This window comes from Urocampus carinirostris, chromosome 19, assembly GCF_059441175.1.
Source record: "Urocampus carinirostris isolate Australia breed hairy pipefish chromosome 19, RoL_Ucar_1.0, whole genome shotgun sequence".
NCBI classification, from domain to species: Eukaryota; Metazoa; Chordata; class Actinopteri; order Syngnathiformes; family Syngnathidae; genus Urocampus; species Urocampus carinirostris.
Genome location: NC_142367.1, coordinates 6,388,513 through 6,399,032, shown reverse-complemented (window position 1 = coordinate 6,399,032; position 10,520 = coordinate 6,388,513). Strand labels below are relative to the sequence as shown.

The window sequence follows — 10,520 nt, the reverse complement described above, 5'->3', positions numbered from 1 at the left end:
GAGAGAGAGAGAGAGAGAAACAAAAAGAGAGAGAAATACCAACAGACACTGAGAGAGAATGAGTGATGGAGAAAGAGACAAAAAGAGAGAGAGGAAAGCAACGGAGACAGATAGAGAGAATGAGTGATGGAGAAAGAGAGAGGGAAAGAAAGAAAGCAAAAGGGAGTGAAATGGAGAGAAAAAGACAGAAAAGGCAATAGACAGAGAGAGCAAAATGACAAGAGAGAGAGAGAGAGAAAAAGAGAGAAAGAGAAGAAAAAAAGCGAAAGAGTCAGTGAGAAACAAGGAGAGAAAAAATTAAAGAGAGAGAAAGCGCATTCCAAACGACAGGAGCCGCCCCCTCGCCCCCCACCCCCAACAAAGAGCCAGCTCCCGCTCACGTCCAAGACCCACCTGATTGAGCCTTTTTGTTCGCGAACGTCACATCATTACGGTCGCCCCAGCAGCTGTACGTCGCCGAGTGTCTCCAAGTAACTTCAAAAGTCCTCGAAGGAAAACTCGACTCACGCGAAATCAGGTGAGACCCTTTTAAACCCCTCAAGCATCAGCACTTGAACCCCATTCTACCCTCAATTCATGTCGAAACATCAGATTTACCTTCTGGAACTTTGACTATTTGTCTTTGACTTCTCTTTTAATCGAATCTTGGATTTAGGGTGAGTTATCCCTTTCCTGTCTCACCAATTCTCCGCTTGGAATTTTGCTTATGAGCAGGTTCAAATCGTTATCAAAACTGAAGAAGTTGAATTTTGAGATTTTCGTTTTGTGTATAATTCAGCAGATGCCCGTTAGGTGTATTCTTGTTCCCGTCCATTTTGCCTCACGACAAGATAAATCTATTCGATTACAGAAGAAAATTGTTTTTGTCTTTTATTCTGAGGCGAGGCTTCCTGATTGTTGTCAATTTCCCAAAACAGAAATATGTTGAAAAAGAGAAGAAAATCAGGAAGCTACATCAACTAGAAAAACAAGAGAGAAAAAAATACATATTCAGGAAGAAGTGAGCAGAAGAATAGCAAATTAGCTCTCTCTTCTTTACAAAAATCAAAATATATAAGTACATATATACACCGACATACTGTAATGCCTGTTACTTTTGTTGCTGTTGTTTGTGAAAACGCAGGGTCCCATTAAGAAAGGACTTGTCGTGAGGGGGGTGCGACAATTGCAGACGTTATGTCCTTTTGAAGTCCGTCCGTGCACGTGAACGGTGTGAGTTCGACCAACTGTAGCTCTTGTGTGAATGTTTATACGGCCTTATATACGTTTTTTAAATTAAAATGGCAACAAGACATATCAGCGACTGAGTGCATCGTTGATCACGTCGAGGGGCATTACATTACAGTTTATACATATACACAGGCGACATACATGCATAATAACTCTTACACACACACACATATAATTAGTGTGTGCGCGTCTATTTCGCATGCACTCAATTACACACACAATAACCTACCTTCAGTACATACATACTTGTACATCTAGGCCTCTGTGACTCTCAATACTGTACCATATCAAAGTCAACTTTAATGTCAATTCTGCAGCACAAAGGTCCATCCATCCATTATCTGCACCGCTTATCCTCAGTAGGGTCGCGGGGGTGCTGGAGCCCATCCCAGCTCTCCTCGGGCATCCTGTCACATGGCACACAAAGACTGACAATTGGCTCGCTCATTCACACCTCAGGACAATTTGGACCGATCAATTAACCTGACTTGCATGTTTTTGGAATGTGGGAGGAAACCAGAGTGCCTGGAGGAAACACACGCAAGCATGGGGAGAACATGCAAACTCCACACAGGAGGTTCGATCTCATGACCTCAGAACTGTGCCGCACAAGCACTAACCACTGTGGCGCCAGCAGCATAAAAAGAGAATTGAAATTACGTTACTCTCCCAAATGTCTAAAAGATTAAAAAAAACTATGCTAGGGCACACTACACTAAGACACACAAGTAGACAATACGACACATAAATAGACAGGGCGGACACATAAATCATGTACATATAAGTAGGACATTTCAATAAAGGAAGAGTAATAACTAGCAAATAAAACACATTCAAGTTAAAAACAGGCGGTATGTGAGGCAAGAAAAGAAAAGGCAAGTCTGAAGAGGTAAGTTCTATGTCTGGATTTGAAGGTGGACAGGGTCGCAGAATTTCGATGAGTTCCAGAGCTGGGGGGCAGAGCGGCTGAAAGCTCTGCTCCCCATGGAGCTGAGGCGGGCAGGGGGTATAGGGAGATGCAGGGAGGAAGATGATCCGAGGGTGCGGGATGGCGTGGCAGTGTGAAGGAAGTCTAAAGAGGGAGGGGCAAGGTTATGAATTGCCATGTCGGTGTGGAGGAGGATTTTGTATTTGATTCTATAGTTCTATGGTATTCTATGGTTGATTAGCTGTCAGTCGAGTTGCTGAAGGACAGGGGTGATGTGATGGCAAGATGGGGTTTTGGTAATGAAGTATGGCAAGACAAGTGAACAGTCAAGTGTGCAAAGTGTGACTTAAGAACAGGTAGTTGTTTTACCTTGCTAATGACTGCCATGCTTTTTGAAACTTTGAACTGTACGTCTTTGTTGTGATGTTTTCAACTCAGCCTATCATCAACTGTAACTCCAATGAATTTATTTTCATGCACCCTTTCAATTTCAACCACATCATTTTCAATCTGTACCCTTTTCACAGCGGCTTTGCCAAATCACATACACTTAGTTTTGCTCATGTGATAATTATAATTTGTTTTCAGTCAAATTCTAATTCCATCTTTATCACTTCCTTCTTCATAACGGTTCGCACTTTTTGAATAGTTTAACAAAATATACAGTGTATCCTAAAAGTATTCACAGCGCTTCACTTTTTCCACATTTTGTTATGTTACAGCCTCATTCCAAATTGTATTAATTTAATCTCTTATCTCAAAATTCTTCACAAAATACTCCATTATGACAATGTGAAAAAGTTTTTTTTTTTTTTACTTTTTTTGAATTTATTAAAAATAGAAAACTAAGAAATCACATTTACATAAGTATTCACAGCCTTTGCTTAATACTTTGTTGATCCACCTTTGGCAGCAAATACAGCCTCAAGTATTTTTGAATATGATCCCACAAGTTTAGCACACCTATCTTTAGGCAGTTTTGCCCATTCTTCTTTGCAATAAGTCTCAAGCTCAATCAGGTTGGATGGGAGACGTTTGTGCACAGCCATTTTCAGATCTCTCCAGAGATGTTCGATCGGATTCAAGTCTGGACTCTGGCTGGGCCACTCCAGAACATTTACGGAGTGGTTCTGAAGCCAATCTTTTGAGATTTTGGCTGTGTGCTTTGGGTCGATGTCCTGCTGAAAAATGAACCTTCGCCCCAGCCTGAGGTTAAGAGCGCTCTGGAGCGGGTTTTTATCCAGGATATCTCTATATATTGCTGCATTCATTTTTCCTTCTATTCTGACTAGTCTGCCAGTTCCTGCTGCTGAAAACATCCCCACAGCATAATGCTGCCACCACCATGCTTCACTGTAGGGATGGTATTGGCCTGGTGATGAGCGGTGCCTGGTTTCCTCCAAACATGGCGCCTGGCATTCACACCAAAGAGTTCAATCTTTGTCTCATCAGACCAGAGAATTTTGTTTCTCATGGTCTGAGAGTCATTCAGGTGCTTTTTGGCAAATTCCAGACAGGCTTCCATGTTCCTTTTACTAAGGAGTGGCTTTCGTCTGGCCACTCTACCATACAGGCCTGATTGGTGGATTGCTGCAGAGATGGTTGTCCTTCTGGAAGGCTCTCCTCTCTCCACAGAGGAACGCTGGAGCTCTGACAGAGTGACCATCGGGTTCTTGGTCACCTCCCTGACTAAGGCCCTTCTTCCCCGATCGCTCAGTTTAGAAGGCCGGCCAGCTCTAGGAAGAGTCCCGGTGGTTCCAAATGTCTTCTATTTACGGATAATGGAGGCCACTGTGCTCATTGGGACCTTCAAAGCAGCAAAAATGTTCTGTATACTTCCCCAGATTTGTGCCTCAAGACAACCCTGTCTCGCAGGTCTTCAGACAGTTCTTTTGACTTCATGCTTGGTGTTTGTGCTCTGACATGCACACTCAACTGTGGGACCTTTATATAGACAGGTGTGTACCTTTCCAAACCATGTCAAATCAACTGAATTTACTGCAGGTGGACTCCAATTAAGCTGTAGAAAGATCTCAAGGATGATCAGTGAAAAAAAGATGCACCTACAATTTTGAGCTTCATGGCAAAGGCTGTGAATACTTATGTAAATGTGATTTCTTAGTTTTCTATTTTTAATAAATTAAAAAAAAGTTTAAAAAAAAATTCACATTGTCATAATGGAGTATTTTGTGTAGAATTTTGAGATAAGAGATTAAATTAACACAATTTGGAATGAGTCTGTAACATAACAAAATGTGGAAAAAGTGAAGCGCTGTGAATACTTTCCGGATGCACTGTACGTTATATGTCAAATATATGTATACTTATGCCATCTGCGAAATTGACCAGTTTTAACTCCCTAGCTCCTTTGCACGTGTCTGTTCACCATATTCTTGTGTTATGGTTGCCACTGACCCGTTTTTGAATTTTAAATACATACAACAGGGTTTACATGGGTGCTTGAAATCCTTCAAAATGCTTGAGCTTGAATGTTGTGGTTTCAATGATTGAGAAGTGCTTGATAATGTTGTCCTGTTTCATTAACAAGTCTGCTTAAGATGCTGCAAACACTAATCTCTGGTCACTCAGCGTTGTCATTACATTCCTCCCCTCGTTATTAACGGCAGCTGGCATTAGTTGGTATGTCATTGTCCTATGAAGCTTCATTGCCCCATACGGGGTGCACCCAAGAGACAGGTGCTACACCTAAAATGGGCACTGTGATATGTGTATTAGTTAAAGGATTATGCATCAAATAAGGACATTTATCATAGTCCATTTATCAAGGTAAATTGCAATGGGAAGAACTTCCTGCAACTGAAAATGTAAGCTTCTTATTACCGTCATTTTGAACCAAGGTTCGTCAGGGTGCTTGAAATCCTTAGAATTTTTTGAATTTAATTCTTTGGTTTCAAGGTTTGGTAAGTCCGTGAATTTCGGGTGAACTGCTTGTGAATGCTTGAAAGTCTATAGGACTTAGGTTATCAGGGTACATGGCAATGTAGAGCTGGGTGTCACCAGCGTAACTATGGAAGTTGACTCTGTGTCTCCTGATGACATCCTCAAGGGAAAGCATATACAGATTAAAAAGTACCGGGCCTAAAATTGAACCTTGGGGAATCCCACATGTAAATTTTGGGCTCTAAAGGAACATGCATCCATACTTGCTTAAAAATGTCAGTCTGTGAGGTAGAAATAAAATAAGTATAAAACTGTACAAGAGATGCCCCAAAAAAGTTTCTGAGTTTAGATAATAATATTTGGCGATCTACTGTGCCATTACCGGCGAGATGCTCAAGGCCGGCGGTGATGGCATGGTGGAGTGGCTTACCTGCCTATTCAACCAGGTGTGGGAATCGGAGCAGCTGCCCACCGACTGGACCAGAGGAGTCATCATGCCATTCTGGAAATGCAAGGGTGACAGGCTTGTCTGTGGAAACCACCGAGGTATAACTTTACTCTCCATCCCGGGCAAGGTCTTTACCAGGATCTTGCTCACCCGTGCCCTTCCAGCAATCAGAAGCTGCCGCCGTCCCCAGCAGGCTGGCTTTATGCCCAACCGCTCCACAACGGACCATATCTCTGCCGTCCGTTTGCTGATAGAGAAGACCCGTGAATTCCGTAAAGATCGCCATCTATATATCGGATTCATTGATCTGAAGGCCGCCTTTGACACTGTCTGCCACTCTTCACTGTGGAACATCCTCCAAGCTCTCGGAGCACCACCCAAGATCATAGCCCTGTTCAAGCTGCACTACAGCAACGCAGAGAGCTGTGTCCGTATCAACGGCATTGACTCCGACTGGTTTACTATCTCCAGCCTCGTTTGTCAAGGCTGCGTGGCTGCTCCCGACCTTTTTAATTGCATCATCGACCATCTGATGTTCAGGGTTAGTGAGCGCATCCCCGGAGTGTCTTTCGGCAACTACCACCTGACTGACCTGGAGTATGCTGACGACACCATCATGCTCAGCACTTCCTACAGCCAGCTGAGAGACGCTCTGGGCATTTACAGCGAAGAGGCAGCGCGGCTTGGCCTCCAAGTGAGTTGGACGAAAACCAAGTTCATGTATGTCGGTGATGGACCAGATCCACCTCCCATCCAAATTGGTAGCGACATCGTAGAGCCTGTCAAGAGCTTTGTGTATCTGGGGTCCATGGTGACAGACAATGGGGACCTAAAACCAGAGATTCTCCGCAGAAGAGCCCTGGCAGCATCTGCTCTGCAGTCTCTCTGGAAACCACTCTGGCGGCACCAGACCATCGCACGCAAGACGAAGCTCCGCATTTACAACCTGATCCTGCTTTATGGCTCAGAAACATGGCCCCTGAACGACACCCTGGCCACAAGAATCGACGGTTTTGATAGCAGGGCTCTCAGAACCATCGAGAACATCAGGTGGCCCCAGCGAGTCTCCAATAAAGAGCTCAGAGCCCGCACGTGCCAGCCCCGAGCATCTTCCTTGGTCGCACAACGCCGCACCCGCTGGTTTGGCCATGTCCTTCGTCTACCACCAGACCATCCGACACGAGCCATTCTCCAGTTTGACCCAAAGGCTGCAGGCTGGAGACGACCACGAGGGGAAACCCCGCACTCGATGGCTCGACGTCGTTGCGGGCGACCTCCAACAACACGGAGTTGCTGTAGAGGATGCAGAACAGCTGGCACAAGACCGCCAGCATTGGTAAAACCTGGTTCATCTGGTCGGCTCAACGCACAGGGACGGGACCCCCCGACCTTCGCTGGAGCAATAATCAATCAATCAATCTGTGTCAAAGGCATCACAGAGATCCAGTAGCACCAGAGCTCTGTTTATTAAAGTCAAAGTATCAACCAAGACAAAACCTTCCAGTGTTTCCTCAGGTAAAATCGATAGTCCTTTGGTTCTCCTTCGGGATCTTCTGGTAAACACTAGAATTCATTATTTTTCAACCACAGTAAGTTGTCCTGGTCTTGAGGCAGCCAAGCAGCCCCCGACTCGTTACTTCTTTTTGTCGAATGCTGGGCCAATGTGACCCCAGATGTAACTGTATGAATTACCTGCCAAAAAGATCAATTTTTAACTCATCAGTTCACAGAATGTTTCTCCAAAAGCCAAAAGTATTAAAATTGTGAAACGACTGTGTTTATTTTGTGACAGCAATATTTTTTGCCGGGGAACTCTCCCACAAAAGCCATTTTTAGCCAGCTCCCTGCAGGAAAGAATGCACTAGGGCCGGTAAATCAAAACATTCTGCTTCAACTGACTGCTACCTTCTTTTGGCAACCTGTGAAGCCCTTTGAGACTCTTTGTGATTAAGGGCTATACAAATAAAAATGACTTGACTTGACATGTTTATGTAGGACGGTGAATCATTTTATTTATTATTATTTTTGTGAAAACGTTTCCTTGATCAATCATCTTAGTCACCCGTTTTCCACTCTTCCGTTACTGATTTCCCCGTTTGTCTCTTGCTACGACCCTGACCAATTTCTGATCTGTCGTCCCAGCTAGCGACCTGTTTTTCCGTCTACGCTACGATCTCCCGCTTGCTTCCCGCGTCCAGTGAGTACCGGATTGCTGGCGCTGCTTTTCCTCTATATTTCAATAAACTTGTGAGTAATGTTAAGCATCAGAGTCCTCCTTCTGTTCTGGTCGTGACAGTTTAAAATATGTGTTTATTTGGGCACCAACTTCGTCCCATTGTCTTTTTGTGGAAATACTTGAAAAAAAAATCCCACCGCAGAAATACTACAATACAAAAATACTATAAAAACTCTACTACTGAAAGATTACAACAGAATTACTACAGTAATACAATGTATGTACTACAAAAATGATATGGGAGCACTACAGATATACTACTATGGAAATAGTACAAATTTCTCCTGCAAAAATACTCCAAAATTCCAGCTGCAGAAATTCTTCAAAAAAACTTTTGAAAAAAATAAATAAGTAAATAATGTAATACTAAAACAAAATGTCAATTTAGTGCTTTAGGGACTTTGTATATCATTTTCCTTTAATTGTCAGGGTTTCAAAACCAATTTGATGGAACTAATCTGTTAAAACACAAATATAAATACATTTAGCATGTCGATGTCTGCATGTGTATCTATCCATAAATGAAAAAAATGGATAGGTCCCCATGATTGGGTCCTTGGCCACAGTTTTAACCCAATGTGGCCCCCGACTCCAAATAGTTGCCCACCACTGTTTTACCTTATCCTTGGTAAATGTTCTGAACATTCTCATGCCTCGCCTCCCCCACCCCAATGCCTCCTGGTGCTAAGGCGATACTTCTTATCAAGGGTAGTGATTCCTCTGCCTTCTTAGCATTTCTTCATATTCACACGCTTCATCTCTATTGTTATCATGAATTGAATTTGCTTCCGCTTTTAGCATCACTGCAAGCCCGTATCTAATAAACACAGTACAAAAACATACCGTAGTATTGTATCGCCAACACGCAAAGTCTATACAAAGCACACAGGAATTTTTATGTGCTTGAGAGAATGCAGGGGGGAGGCCATATTTCACTTTGTGACTATCGTGTTGAGGCACAAACAAATGGGGAAGTTGACACTAGGAGGGAGGTACTAGGATCTTTGGTATCGATCCGATCCCAGTAATACTGAGCAGTATCAATCGATACCGATTGGAATTCTCTTATTCATTGAATAATTAAACCCCTACCCTCTTTAGTTAGTTTATACAGGGTTTGTTCAGGTGTGTGAACTCATTGTAACTGCTTGAGTTTTAATGTTGTGTTTTCTAGGTTTGAAAGGTGCTTGAAATTTGGGTGAAGTACTTGTAAATCCTTGATATTGTTGCCATGTTTCGCAACAGGTGCATCCCGAGAAACACATGTTTCGAACCGGGGACCTTTTGCATGTTAGGCAAATGTTGAATAAATTAATAGGCTGGTAAAAGGCTAAACATATAACATTTTTATACCATTTACTGTATTATCCAGCAGCATTCCTATAGCAAAACACTCGTTTTCGTATTTCGCAATCGTTTCCTACTTCTACTCTATCTTTGTTGTCACTGTTTCCCACTTCTCCTTGTCCTTATTACTAACTTTCTTGAGACCCATTACGGGCAGAAAAAGGAAATAAAACCAACAAAATCATGATAAAATGAGATGAGACTCAATTTGACTGAACAGGAAGAAGAGGTAGAGCATTATCGCCATTCACTCTTAAGGAGAGTAATTGACCCTCTGTTTTTTTCTTGTAGCATTTTACCAAGGCAAAGGCCACCAAAAATTGGTCCGCTTTTGGTTCCCAACCTACCAGTTGAGAAACACTGGTGTGAACGATACGATAGAAAAGCCTTTAACAGTATAAGAATGAAAATACTTCAACAACAGTTACTGAAGAAAATAAAGTAAAATCAAAAAGCAGCCATGTAACAAATATTCAAATACTGTATAACAATCTCAACAAGACGACTGAGATACCATAGTTTCTGAATTAAGCTGCACCCAAAAGCCCCAAATTTGCCAGAGACGTGAAAGTGTGCCTCATAATCCAGTGCATCTTTCTAGAGTAAATTCGGCAATGCACGATTATTACAAAATCCTTCAACGTACGGTAACTATTTATGAATGATTCGATCCATTTTAGTTGTGAAACCAGATTCCCCGTGAATTACATTATTTGTCTTCTGCTTCAATCTCATGCGCCTTATACAAGGTTCGTACGTGTGGTTGAAATCCTTGAGAATGCCTGAATTTTAACATTGTGTTTTCAAGGTGTGAAAGTGCTTGAATTGTGGATGCAGTATTTGTAAATACTGAAAATGGTTGCCGTGTTTCTCAGCAGTCTGACTCTGGACCATGCATTAAATGAATTTTTTTTTTAAAAAAGCAGTCTGCGCAAAAATGACCCCAACACTGGGTGTACGAACCCTACTTGTAGTTGAATGTACCTTTCAAATACGAAAAATTATTTCACAAGGGTGTATTTTTCTTTTGTGTCTTATAATCAGGTGTGCCTTATAGTCCACAAAATATAATACTTTTCCTTACACAATATTTTGAAAATAAGTGCCAATAAAGTAAAACCACAATTGGAATGAATTTGAAAGTTATAACGTATGTCTCATCTTACAACACACCAACAACATTATTATAGCTATAGTTAAAATCGGAAAAGCGTATCGATCCCAAGACGGTTGTATCAGTCCGAACCAAATACTCAGTTTTTAAAATATCGATATTTGGATTAATACTCCCTCCCTTGGGTGAAACTTGTTGGCTTTGTTTCAGTGGCCCTTTCGAATTCTGCAAATTATTTCCAGGCAGGTTGTAAAATCTTTTAATCATTGATGGTATGACGCTATTTAAGTTCCATTGTGACTAAGTAACATTTTCT

The 10,520-nt window shown here is 42.1% G+C and overlaps 1 protein-coding gene across 2 annotated transcripts in view; it reads left to right on the top strand.

The window, feature by feature from the left end:
* The first annotated feature begins 447 nt into the window (after positions 1-447).
* Positions 448-10,520, top strand: part of LOC148347009 (alpha-N-acetylgalactosaminide alpha-2,6-sialyltransferase 2-like) — a 29,024-nt gene continuing 18,951 nt past the window's right edge. The window contains exon 1 of one of the 2 annotated variants that reach the window (XM_088323823.1): positions 448-517. The gene's annotated coding sequence lies outside the window, so the exon portion shown is untranslated. Of the gene's footprint in view, positions 657-10,520 lie in introns of both variants that reach the window. The other variant, XM_088323824.1, reaches the window with a different exon arrangement.